At 41.9% G+C, this 12,061-nt stretch overlaps 1 pseudogene; it reads left to right on the top strand.

Moving 5' to 3' along the window:
• Positions 1 to 3,005: 3,005 nt before the first annotated feature.
• LOC116909907 lies at positions 3,006 to 3,555 on the top strand (annotated as a pseudogene).
• The last annotated feature ends 8,506 nt before the right edge of the window (positions 3,556 to 12,061 follow it).

Here is a 12,061-nt window from a genome sequence, read left to right as displayed (position 1 = left end):
TGATTAGCATATGTAACCCCCTTGTTTTGAAATGCTGTTCAAACTGTCTTCTATGATATCCTGTAATTTCAACACTCAGGGCAGGGAGGTTTGGCAGGGTTGTGAGTTTTCAAATGATTTCTGTACTCAAATAGTCTGGAAAATGCTGGTGTAGGGTGTGTGCTAGCTATAAAGCGCCCATGTTAGTAACCTTCTGAGTTGTGTTGAGTCATTTAGTCTCAGCACTCATGAGGAAGAGGAAGGAGGATCTCTTGAGTTGTAGGCCAGCCTCATCTACATGGCAAGTCCCAGAGTTCCAGGACTTCAAAGACCTTGTCTTTGTTTTTTTTTAAACTTTTTTTTAAAGATTTATTTATTTGTTTGTTTATTATAATAAGTACACTGTAGCTATCTTCAGACACACCAGAAGAGTGCATCAGATCTCATTACAGATGGTTGTGAGCCACCATGTGGGTGCTGGGATTTGAACTCATGACCTCTGGAAGAGCAGTCAGTGCTCTTAATCACTGAGCCATCTCTCCAGCCCTGTCTTTGTTTTTAATTTTAAAAAGGCAAGCAGTGGGTGGGGACCACTGGAGACATGGCTCAGTGGTTAAGAGCACTGACTGCTCTTCCAGAGGTCCTGAGTTCAATTCCAGGCAACCACATGGTGACTCACAACCATCTGTAAAAGGATCCAATTTCCTCTTCTGCTGTGTCTCAAGACAGCTACAGTAAGAAAAGCCCAGCCGTGGTGGTGCACAACTTTAATCCCATTACTTGGGAGACAGAGGCAGGAGGATCTCTGTGACTTTGAAGCCAGCCTGGTCTTCCAGAGGAAGTTCCACAACTCCAATTCCAGGGGTATGATGCCCTCTTCTGAACACTGAGAGCATCCAGCATGCAAGTAATACACCAAAAGCATATTCAGAAACCATAAAAATAAAGACCTTCAGCAAATCCTCAGCAGCCTCAAACTTCTTCCAGTTTTAGCAGTATTTCACATAGGCTTCTCCAGGATGTTCTGTGTTGTACATGTCATGTTAGGATTTTCTTCAGCCTGTGTGGAACGACTGACACATTCACACTGGTCAGTGAATTAAGAGGATATTGTGTTTAGTGGAAATCCTTCTATCCACTTCCCAACCACAAGAGTTCAGGTCGCTTCAACTCTGCACTCAAGGGACTATGCATAAAAATGAGGCAGAGCCCTGCTGACACCCCACTGAAGGACACTTCCTTCTGAAAGTCCTTCCTGCTTTGGAAGAAACCATTTCTGACATTTTTTGGCTTTCTTAAAAGGTACCCATTGTACTAGGTGAGAAAAGCTCATTTCTTTTCTAAAACTAGCATGCACCCTGCCCAATGCCAGCTGAAGGTTCTTCTGAGGACAGTTTGACACGTGTGCATGTATGAAGAAGCTCTGCTGAGTTTCACAGTTTATATATAGGTGCGTAGAAGCTACCCTTTGCATTTTTGCAGCTGGGAGAGAATGTTTATCCTTATCCTGGACTATTTTTCTTAATATACTAAGATTTTCAATTTCCCAGAACTGAAGAGATGTCTTGACTTAAGAACATTCTAGAGGACTCATGTTCTATTCCCACCACCCACATGGCCGCTCACAACTTTCTACAACTCCCAATTCCAGGGATATGATGCCCTCTTCTGAACACTGAGGGCATCCGGCATGCAAGTAATACACCAAAAGCATACGAACGACAAAACATGGAAACGTACAAACAAAACACTCATACACATAAAGTAAATGCTATCTCTTGATTCGTAGATATTCTTTATCCTGTAACTCAGGCTGGCCTTAAACACAGAGATCCACCTGCCTCTTCCTCTTGAGTGCTGGGATTAAAGGTCAGTGCCACCAGCTGGCTTTTGGGGGGGGCGGGTAGAGTGACCAAGCCAGCTCAGTCAGTACAGGATCTCAAGGGAGGTAGTGAGGATTGGAAAGAAAGCAAGCAAATACAATTAGACATTATAACATGACTTCAGGCAGTGCTGAGGCTGAAGCAGCTTTATTTTTTCCCAATCAACTTTTGTGTCCAAAAGACATGGTCAGTTCTTAGATCAAAGACAAAGGAATTGAGCAAGGCAATAAACAGATCACTCCTGGTAGTAATCAAGCAAAGCAGTAAACAAGGAGATCACACAAGGTAGTCATCGAGCAAAGCACCATGGTCAGTTTCTAATATTCTTATCTGAGCCTACTTCTTTGTTTGAGCCCACTGACAAACACCAAATTACTAGAACTGACACCGAAAGCCCTCCTCATCTTCCCCTCTTACATTTCATCAACAAAGCTGTCTTAGGTTGTTCTGACAAGAATGCATTCCTTACCATCTTGGAATATACATTTTCAGAGCAATGCATTTCTGTCTTAGTGTGGAAAGGCACAGTGCAGAATCTTCTGTGTCTTTGACTGCCAGCCTCTTAGATTAATAACTCAGGGGATCCTTTTTTTTTTTTTTTTTTTTCCATTTTGAGCCATGTATTTTGGCCACCAACATGTAGATGTGGTTAAAGGCAAGTTTTATCACAATGGGCAGGAATAAGTATCCCCAGGACAAGAAGGGCTAAGTGATCAAGCTATATGAACCTTGAACAATGGAAATACTGGCCTTAAGCCACAAATCAGGATGACCAAAATAAAAGGAATGCCACACATTCCTAGTGAATTTACCTTGAGCTTTGTATTCCTTCAATTCCCAATCCCCTTACGAAAAGTTAAAACACCCAGAGATGTGTTAGAATTATGCCAAATCCCTGCAAGTGTCTGAATTTTCCTCTGGTATTTAGCATTATACTTGAGATGACTTCTTGCTCTCTCACTCTGAACCTCCACTCCAATAATTTGAAGTATTATAAAGAGCATCAGTTTATTGTTTAAGCACCCATCTACATCTTCTTGAATACTCAGTTATAACAATTTTTTGCTAAATGATTTTGCTAAACAAAAGTGTCTGTCTTTACTTCTTGTGTCAAAGCAATTACAGAGGCAGTGGAGCTTGCTATTAATGTCAGCCACACTAATATGTAAGCAGTAATCAGTCCCACTACCCTCTTGCTTCTGCTTAAAGCCTGACTCGCTTCTTCCAGTATTTGCAAGCCTTTTGCAGAATACCAAGGTCCTTAAATACTCTCAGGCAATAAAAGCTGGTTGATAGATCACCATAACAGACATACCAGACTTCAATATACTAACACAATTAGAAAGTGGGTAATAGTTCTCTCCTCCAGCCAAGCAAGATGCCCAAAGGAAAGGTCAAGGGGAAGAAGGTGGCCCCGGCCCCTGCCGTGGTCAAGAAACAAGAGGGCAAAAAGGTGGTCAATCCTTTGTTTGAGAAAAGGCCTAAGAACTTCGGCATTGAGCAGGACATCCAGCCCAAAAGAGATCTCACACGCTTCTGTCAAATGGTCCCGCTACATCAGGCTGCAGTGGCAAAGAGCCATCCTCTACAAGGGCTCAAAGTACCTCCTGCCATCAACCAGTTCACCCAGGCCCTGGACAGGCAGACAGCGACTCAGCTGCTTAAGCTTGCCCACAAGTACAGGCCAGAGACAAAGCAGGAGAAGAAGCAAAGGCTGCTGGCAAAGGGGACGTCCCAACTAAGGGACCACCTGTCTTCCACTAAGAGACCACCTGTCCTCTGAGCAGGGGTCAGTACAGTCACCACCTCGGTGGAGAACCAGAAGGCTCAGCTGGTGGTGATTACCCATGATGTAGACCCCATTGAGCTGGTGGTTTTCCTGCCTGCCCTTTGTCGAAAGATGGGGGTGCCCTATTGCATCATCAAGGGAAAGGTCAGGCTGGGCGCCTGGTCCACAGGAAGACGTGCACCACTGTTGCCTTCACACAGGTTAACTCGGAAGACAAGGGTGCTCTGGCTAAGCTGGTGGAAGTAATTAGGACCAATTAGAATGACAGATATGACGAGATCCGCCGCCACTGGGGAGGCAACGTCCTGGGTCCTAAGTCTGTGGCTCGAATTGCCAAGCTGGAAAAGGCAAAGGCTAAAGAACTAAACTGGGTTAAATGTACACTAAGTTTTCTGTACATAAATATAATGACAAAATTAAAAAAAAAAAAGAAAGTGGGTAATAAACACAACTTACATTAAAAGCCATAGAAGAAATAAAAGTAATTTTAACATAACCAATCAATAAAAGATTCCAGTTTTAAGGAAACACAGAAATACACCCATCATTTGTACTATTCTTTACAAAGCAAACAGGAATCCCATTGCCATATGCATTAAAAGTCATGGTCATATTATAAGGGCTCCTCTGTCCAGGGAGATCGAAGCATGAGAATCTCCAGTCTGCACCACACTGCTGGATGCATCAGTGGTAGGTCAGTAACTTTACCGTGTGTGGAAGCTGTCATCAGTAGGTGAGTCAGCAGGAAAGTGGGATCGTTTCACACGTCACACCAGCCTTTCTGGCAAAAACCACACTCCTTTTCTTCCTGTGAAAAAACAAACATGACCTCATCCCCATATGAGTACAGGGACGGGTCCACGCCATTGGCCTGCCATAGGATCCTTCCATTTCACCGACATATATGTAGTGGAAGTGTGAGGATGCCAAAGGCACTCAGCAGCTGAATGTCCATGAGCATTCACATTTTTAAAAATTAAGATTAAAAATTAAGATTAAAAGAGCATGATTTAAATATTTTTGTGGTATACAGGGATATAATTCTTTTTTATTTTATGAAGATATTCATGAAGTTCCAAGGGCCCATTCCATAATAACTTGTCCCTGAGGATTATAAGGAATCCCAGTAAAATGTGTCATATTAAATTGTTGACAAAGGGTTGGGGATTTAGCTCACGAAAAAAAGAAAAAAAAAAAATTGTTGACAAAGCACCTCAAGTGCTTGACTGCAATAACCAGTTCCACTATCTGTTTTAAATTGATTTGAAACATCCAGCATAGAGAAACAGTTTAGACAATGAGTAATTACATATTTAGTTGCTTATCCTGTTACAGCAGTTACAACCACAAAGCCTGAAAAGATGTCAATAGTCACATAAAGTTTAATTTTCCAAACTCAGAAATATGAGTAAAATCCATTTGCCATAATTGATTAGGTGCAAGTCTTCAAGGATTAACATTATGTGGTAGAGGAAGAATTTGAGGACACTGAGGATAAGTCTTAATAATTTAATGTGTACATTCTCTAGAAATACCAAATTGTTCTCTTAAGCTATTGTTGTTTTCATGATGTAAACATGGCTCACTGTCCCTGTGTAAGACCTATAATCTGCCTGGTATGCAAATGTGCTGTGGCATTGCCCTCCATAAGGGACCTGGACAGTCCAGTATGAGCTCTCAAATGTCCTATAAAGTAAGGAACAATACTTTCTCTTAAATTAAGGGTATATAGATAAATAATTGCAAATTTTGAGAATTAGCAGTATCTAAAAAAGGAACAGTTTCAAGAAATCATAAAGCATGAGCTATATATTGGCAATTAGTATACAAATTAAAAGCTTGATTTTTCAACATTTCTAAAACACCGGCTACAGAATATAATTCAATTATCTGTGCTGAAGCAGGGTAAATGCAAAAGAATAGACACGTGATCCAATTACATATGCCGATTTCTCATTAGATGACTTGTAAATACATAAACACATTCTCTATGGGCTGCCATGTGTAAATTTACAGGAAATACAAATGTATGCATAGAGGCAAATTGTAACAACTTGTCTTTCAAAATTATTAATTTTGCCTGGAAAGTTTGCAAATGCAATAGGCCAAATATCAGTATTCTGCAATAAACAATTTAATTACTGTTGGAATAAGGAAGAAATATTTCATCAGATTCTTTCCCAAAGTACTTATTTGAATCTATCCTACAATTCTGTATTAACATAGCAACAGCTTCATAATAGGATGTTAAAACTTTCTTTGGAGATGAAGAAAGATGAATCCACATTAAGGGTCGCTTTTGCCAAGGAACTGCTGTGAGGGCATGAGAAGTAGCAAGAACGCAAACAGCCAACAATTGGCCACAGTCTATATCCTGTATCTGTCGTTGACTAATAGCTTCCTCTACTTCTTGCAAAGCTATTTGTCCCTCAGCAGTTAAGTGTGTGTGTGTGTGTGTGTGTGTGTGTGTGTGTGTGTGTGTGTGTGTGTGTGTGTGTGTTAGGATTTGCATCCCCTTGAGAACATCAAACACAGAACATCAAACACAGGCTTAAGCTCTTCCGCGTGGTGAGCTCAAAGTGAGGTCCTAGCCAATTAACATCTCCTAACAGCTTCTGTAAATTATTTAAAGATAGTAAATTATCTTTTCTTATTTGAATTTTTTGTACCACAATTTGTTTAGGATATAACTGATGCTTCCAATATTGAAAAGGATATTGCCGGGGGCTGGAGAAATGGCTTAGCGGGACTGCTCTTCCAGAGGTCCTGAGTTCAAATCCCAGCAACCACATGGTGGCTCACAACCATCTGTAATGAGATCTGGTGCCCTCTTCTGGTGTATCTGCAGACAGCTACAGTGTACTCATCTATAATAAATAAATAAATCTTTAAAAAAAAAATAGAATGTTTAAAAAAAAAAAAAAGAAAAGGATATTGCCTTTGAATCTTTTCTGGAGCATCAACTAATCCCCAAGATTTTAAAGGGTTGGGGATTTAGCTTGCTATATAAAAGCGGTCCCCAGCTCAAAAAAAAAAAAAAAAAAAAAAGAAATAAATTGAAAAAAAAATAAAGCTTGCTATATAAAAGCAAAGTCATGTAACAAAACTCCTTCAGAGCGATCAATTTATAAAATATGATCCATATAATGAACAATATACACAAAAGGATACAAAGTCCTAACTTCTTGTATTGAAGCAGTGACAAATTTTTGACATAATGTAGTGCTATTAGCTATTCCCTGAGGCAAAATTTTCCAACTTGCTTCATAGGTTCCTTAAAAATACAGGCAGGCACAGGAAATACAAACCTTTTACAATCATCAGGATGCAAAGGAATAGTATAAAACTAGTCCTTTAAATCTATAATAATTTTAAACTTATTTTTCGGAATGGCAGCTGGGGTGAGTAAGCCATGTTGTAATGCTCTCATAAGTTCCAGAGTTTCATTAACCTTTCATAAATCTTACAATAATCTCCACTTGCCTGATTTTTTTCTTAATTACAAATATGTGTGAGATCCAGGAGGAACTAGAAGGTTTGATGTGGCCAGCTTGCAATTGCTCCTGCACTAGCTGTTGTGCAGCCAGAATTTTTCTCTCATCCACCATACAGGAACATTACTTTTTCAAGTAATCTTATCCACATGGAGTGCAGGCTTGTTAATGGTCTCCATTAAAAATACCATAGACCTGTTTTTCCTTCTCTGGGGTAACTATAATGGGTTCTAATTCTCCCTGATTTTGTTTTCCTAACCCTTGTAATAATCACAATCAAACAGTTGTTGTATAACTTTGTTGTTTGGACTGTATAAAAAGACTTCCATATCTTTCATTATATCTCTTCCCCACAAATTAACAGGCAGGAGAGAAACAATGTAAGGTTGAAAGTATCCTTGGTGGCCTTCCTCATCCTCCCAATGTAAGAGATCCCTGCTTTGCTCAGGACTCTGACTTTGCCCTACCCCTTGTAACTGAGTAATGGTAGTTGTTTTAGGCCAAGAACCAGGCTAGTGAATAGAAGTTGTTGCTGACACATCTGCTCCTGTGCCAGCCCTGTAAATTTTTTTTCCATTTATTCTTAAAACAAGCTCAGGTCTTTCAGTTTTTACTGCTTGGACCCAATAAGCATCAAAGGAACCAAATCCTTTTCCCTCCTCAAACATTAGTTTTAACATTTTTTTTTGTCATAAACAATGGTATAAGGAGTAATTGAGCAATTCTCTGTCCTGGTTGGATGACAGAAATATGGATAGGTGAAGTAGTCATAATTTTAGGTGGAGGGATGGAGGTCTATTCCTGTGTGGTCTGTGGTGGCTCTGAAGAGATATTGAAAGGATTGTTTTGCTGAGGAATGAACTGTATTGCCCCATAACACTGTTTCAGGGCCTGGGGCTGGCCCCCTCTTCCATTCCCCCAAGGGAGAGGATTTCCTAAGTCATCTCTCTTAGACCTGCATTCATTAGGTCAATGTGTCTCTCTCCTGCATCTAGGACAGAGACTTGGTTTTCTCTCATTACTATTTTCCTTAGTTCTATTTGGAAAATCCCTCACTTGATGCCTGATCTGTCCACATGCAAACCAACCTCCAAGAGGCCCATCAGTCCTCTGCTTTCCTTTCTCATCTGTTGAAACAAAACTTGACGCATAGTTTATTTCTGTGTGCAGTGGCTATGGCCACACTCTGCACATAAGAGGCACCAGTGTCAGACCGTAATCTAATACAATCTGTAATAGTTCCAGTCCATATTGTGGCCTGACAGGCCATGTTTGCATTCTCATACACCATTGTTTTGCTAAAAGCATTCCAGCATTAGCATCTCCAAACACTCTCCCTGTCACTTTCTTTTATTTTTAAATATTTATTTATTATATATGAGTACCCTGTAGCTGTCTTCAGACACACCAGAAGAGGGCTTCGAATCCTATTACAGATGGTTGTGAGCCATCATGTGGTTGCTGGGATTTGAACTCTGGTCTTCTGGAAGAGCAGTCAGTGCTCTTAACCACTGAGTCATCTCTCCAGCCCTTCCCTGCCACTTTCATTAACCTATGGACAAACTCCTGAAAAGTCTCATTAGCTCCCTGCCTTATTTTTGAGATATCTTGAGACAAATACCCTTTAGTAGGCAAGGTAGTCCAGGCCCTGTGTGCATCTTTCCCCCATTAATAAACATTGAGGGGGCTCTGCAATGGGCACTTACAGTTTCTTTGGAAAGTTACTTATGTCAAGAGATGGTTTGCTGGGGCACACGGGTGAAAGGATGTCTTGCTAAAGCAAGCACATGAAAGACTTTTCCTGACAGACACAGGTAAAAGGAAGTTTGCATATACCAAACACATGAAAGGACCTATGATGGAGTATAAATGTGAGCCCACAGACAGTAAAGATGAGCACCAGGCTTTTGTTTGGTTTGCTCCCCCTCACTATTCTTCTCTAAAGACCTGCATGCATCTGTTCACCTTACATAGAGTTGCTGAGCTCAACTTGTGGTAACACTGCCATTGAGAGAAAGGTACCCAAGAACTGCTCCTGAGGTTCCTGAGGCTGTTTGCCACTTCAGTAGCCTTGCTTCACGCTGGTTGGTGAGCCTGGCAGTTTCTTCAGGATTGAAATACAGCTGCCTGGTGTCTACTTGTTGAAGGGCCTGGACTGTAGCTGCCAGTTAGTGTGGTGTTGCTTGCCTAGAGGACTGGTCTGCAGCTCTGAGCTGTGTTTGATGTTTGCTGTGGGTTGAACTGCTACCAGAAAAGATCAAAGCTCTCAATCTTGCCCCAAGGAACTATTGCTGATCAGGTCTACTTCCCCCATATCTGAATAACTTTTCTCTTCCAATACCTCTGGTGGTTGTTGTGCTAGAGGAGAGGTTAAACCATTATTAAAAAATATGTTGCAAAAAATTTTTTTTTTTTGCCTACAGGGCTCAATTATGGTTTTAAAAAATAGTTTGTTGGGGTTGGGGAAGCTCAGTGGTAGGCGCTTGCCTGGGAAGCGCAAGGCCCTGGAGTTGGTCCCCAGCTCGGAAAAAAATCAAAAAAAAAAAAAAAAAAGAAAAAAAAAAAAGAAAAAATAGTTTGAGGGTAGCCATCATTAACAGAGGGAGGACAGAGACCAATTTTTCATCATGATAGTGGTTGTTAGTTTGTCCTGGGAATCCTATCGAGCTGATAGCGGGAGTGAGTTTTGATTAGCCATTGAATATCTGAGAAGGAAAAGACCATGACAAGGATGTCAGGTTCTTTTTCTAAAGCTTTTAGGGCTCTTTCCCTACCATTTTTAGTCATATTAGCAAGTGCATCCACCTCATGTAGATTTCTGGGTGTGCCACCCCATGGGGTGTGGAGCCATTCCAGCACACCCTGAGGTTGAGACAGAGCTCCCACAATGCTGGGGAGGAGTTAAGGTTAAGGAGCTAAATGGGCATCGTTGGGTCATATCTGGCAAGAGCCATGTCTTTTATGGCTGCATTGACAATATGTAGAGTTCGGATTGCTCAGAAGAGAGGCCTTTTATGTCAGTTAGCGGTTTTGTTTCAAGTTGGGATTAACACCGAGGGCTGTTTGGGGTTTTGAGATTCCGACTCCACACCGGAGTCCTTAGTTGAATGGGAGGCAGAATTCTGAAGCTGTTGCATGGTAGAGGGCTGAGAGTGGGGGGCTGTGAAGTTATGTGGGTTTTTGTCTCTGTTTTGGTAGGTTTCTGGCTCTGTTGACTTAGGAAGGAGGGAGGTTGTAGCATGAGGTTTCTACTACACTGCTTTAAGCTCCAGGCAGACCACACTACCGGCCACCTCTTGGGTTCCTGTGATGGTTTGCATATGCTTGGCCAGGGAGTGGCACTATTAGAAGGTGTGGCCTTGTTGGAGGAAGCGTGTCACTGTGGGGGTGGGCTTGGAGGCCCTCCTCCTAGCTGCCTGGGGATGCTCAGTCTGTTCCTGGCTTCCTTTGGGTGAAGATATAGAACTCAGCTCCTCCTGCACCATGCCTGCCTGGATGCTGCGATGCTGCCATGTTCCTGCCTTGATGGTAATGGACTGAACCTCTGAACCTGTAAGCCAGCCCCAATTAAATCCTTTATAAACCTTACATTGGTCATGGTGTCTGTTCACAGCAATAAAACCCTAAGACAGTTCCCTTGGATCTGAGGATGAAAGATACACACACATAGCTCACCCATAACCTGCTATGGCTCAGTGGCTGGGCTCTTCTAAGCTTCCCACAGCTAGCATGGCTTTTCCTTTACTATTTGCTCAACATTCTGTATCTTCCCTTAGCTTAGTTGCCCAGTTACCTTCTCCCTGATCGACACCCTACATCTGCCCTTAGCTTAGTTGCATTTCTAATCTGCGGCCTGGGGAAGTGGCCAATGGTCACCCCACCCAAGATCTCACATGCCTAGTGACTCTCTCTCCCTCCAAAGCATGATGAATCCCTTTCCTCCTCCTGCATCTTCTAGACTGCCTGCAAGAATCTGAAAGTCCCACCTCTTCTGGCCCGTCATTAGCTGTTGGCATCTTTATTGATCAATCAAGAACCAATTGGGGAATAGGGCCTTTAGCATTCACATGCAGGAGGAGCCAGTGAGAGAACTTGGGGAGGAGAAATTGCTCTTTCTGACTGGGGGGAGCAGTCTGGGTAAGTGGGAGCTTGTTTTTTAATGGAACCATGTAGAGGGTTAGGTCATTGGGTGAGGAGAGGAAAGGCCAGTGGGGCCAAGAGCTTGTTTAGTGCCTCGTCTGAGGGGTCATACAGGTAGAAAGGGTAAATAGATGGGTTTTATTTCCTGTATTAATTGGGTAGGGGCTGTGAGGTCTGAAATGCTGTGGTTTTTAGGACTTTGATCTGTGGGTTCATCTGACTGAGGGGGCTCAGGTGCTGTGGTGTTTATAGGCCTGTCTTATTTTAGCTGGTTCTGTACATTGCTGATTTGGAGCTAAGAAGGGCAAAAATCAAGAAGGGGTTTGGGGGTTGGAGAGATGGCTCAATGGTTAAGAGCACTAACTGCTCCTCCAGAAGTCCTGAGTGCAAATCCCCGCAACCATTTGGTGGCTCACAACCATCTGTAATGGGATCTGATGCCCTCTTCTGCTGTGTCTGAAGACAACTACAGTGTACTCATATATAATAAATAAATTCTAAAATAATAGTTTTTTTTTCTTCTTGGGTGTCCCTGCATTGGATGAGAGAGGTACTTTGGACTATGAATTGGGTCTGTAAATATTACCATTGGCCAGGCCTGATGTTATCTGAAGGACTTCCTCCCAAAACAATGAGGCTTGCTTTTTGGCTATTTTTATTCCATGGTGTCTTAGGACACATATTTCCATAACCTGGGGATGTTTTATCTGATGATTATTTCCTGCCTTCAATCCTCTTGGGTGTATTTGTTTCTTTTTTTTTTTTTTTTCTAGAGC

Source organism: Rattus rattus, chromosome 9 (assembly GCF_011064425.1).
Source record: "Rattus rattus isolate New Zealand chromosome 9, Rrattus_CSIRO_v1, whole genome shotgun sequence".
NCBI classification, from domain to species: domain Eukaryota; kingdom Metazoa; phylum Chordata; class Mammalia; order Rodentia; family Muridae; genus Rattus; species Rattus rattus.
This window is presented reverse-complemented; position numbering and strand designations above follow the sequence as displayed.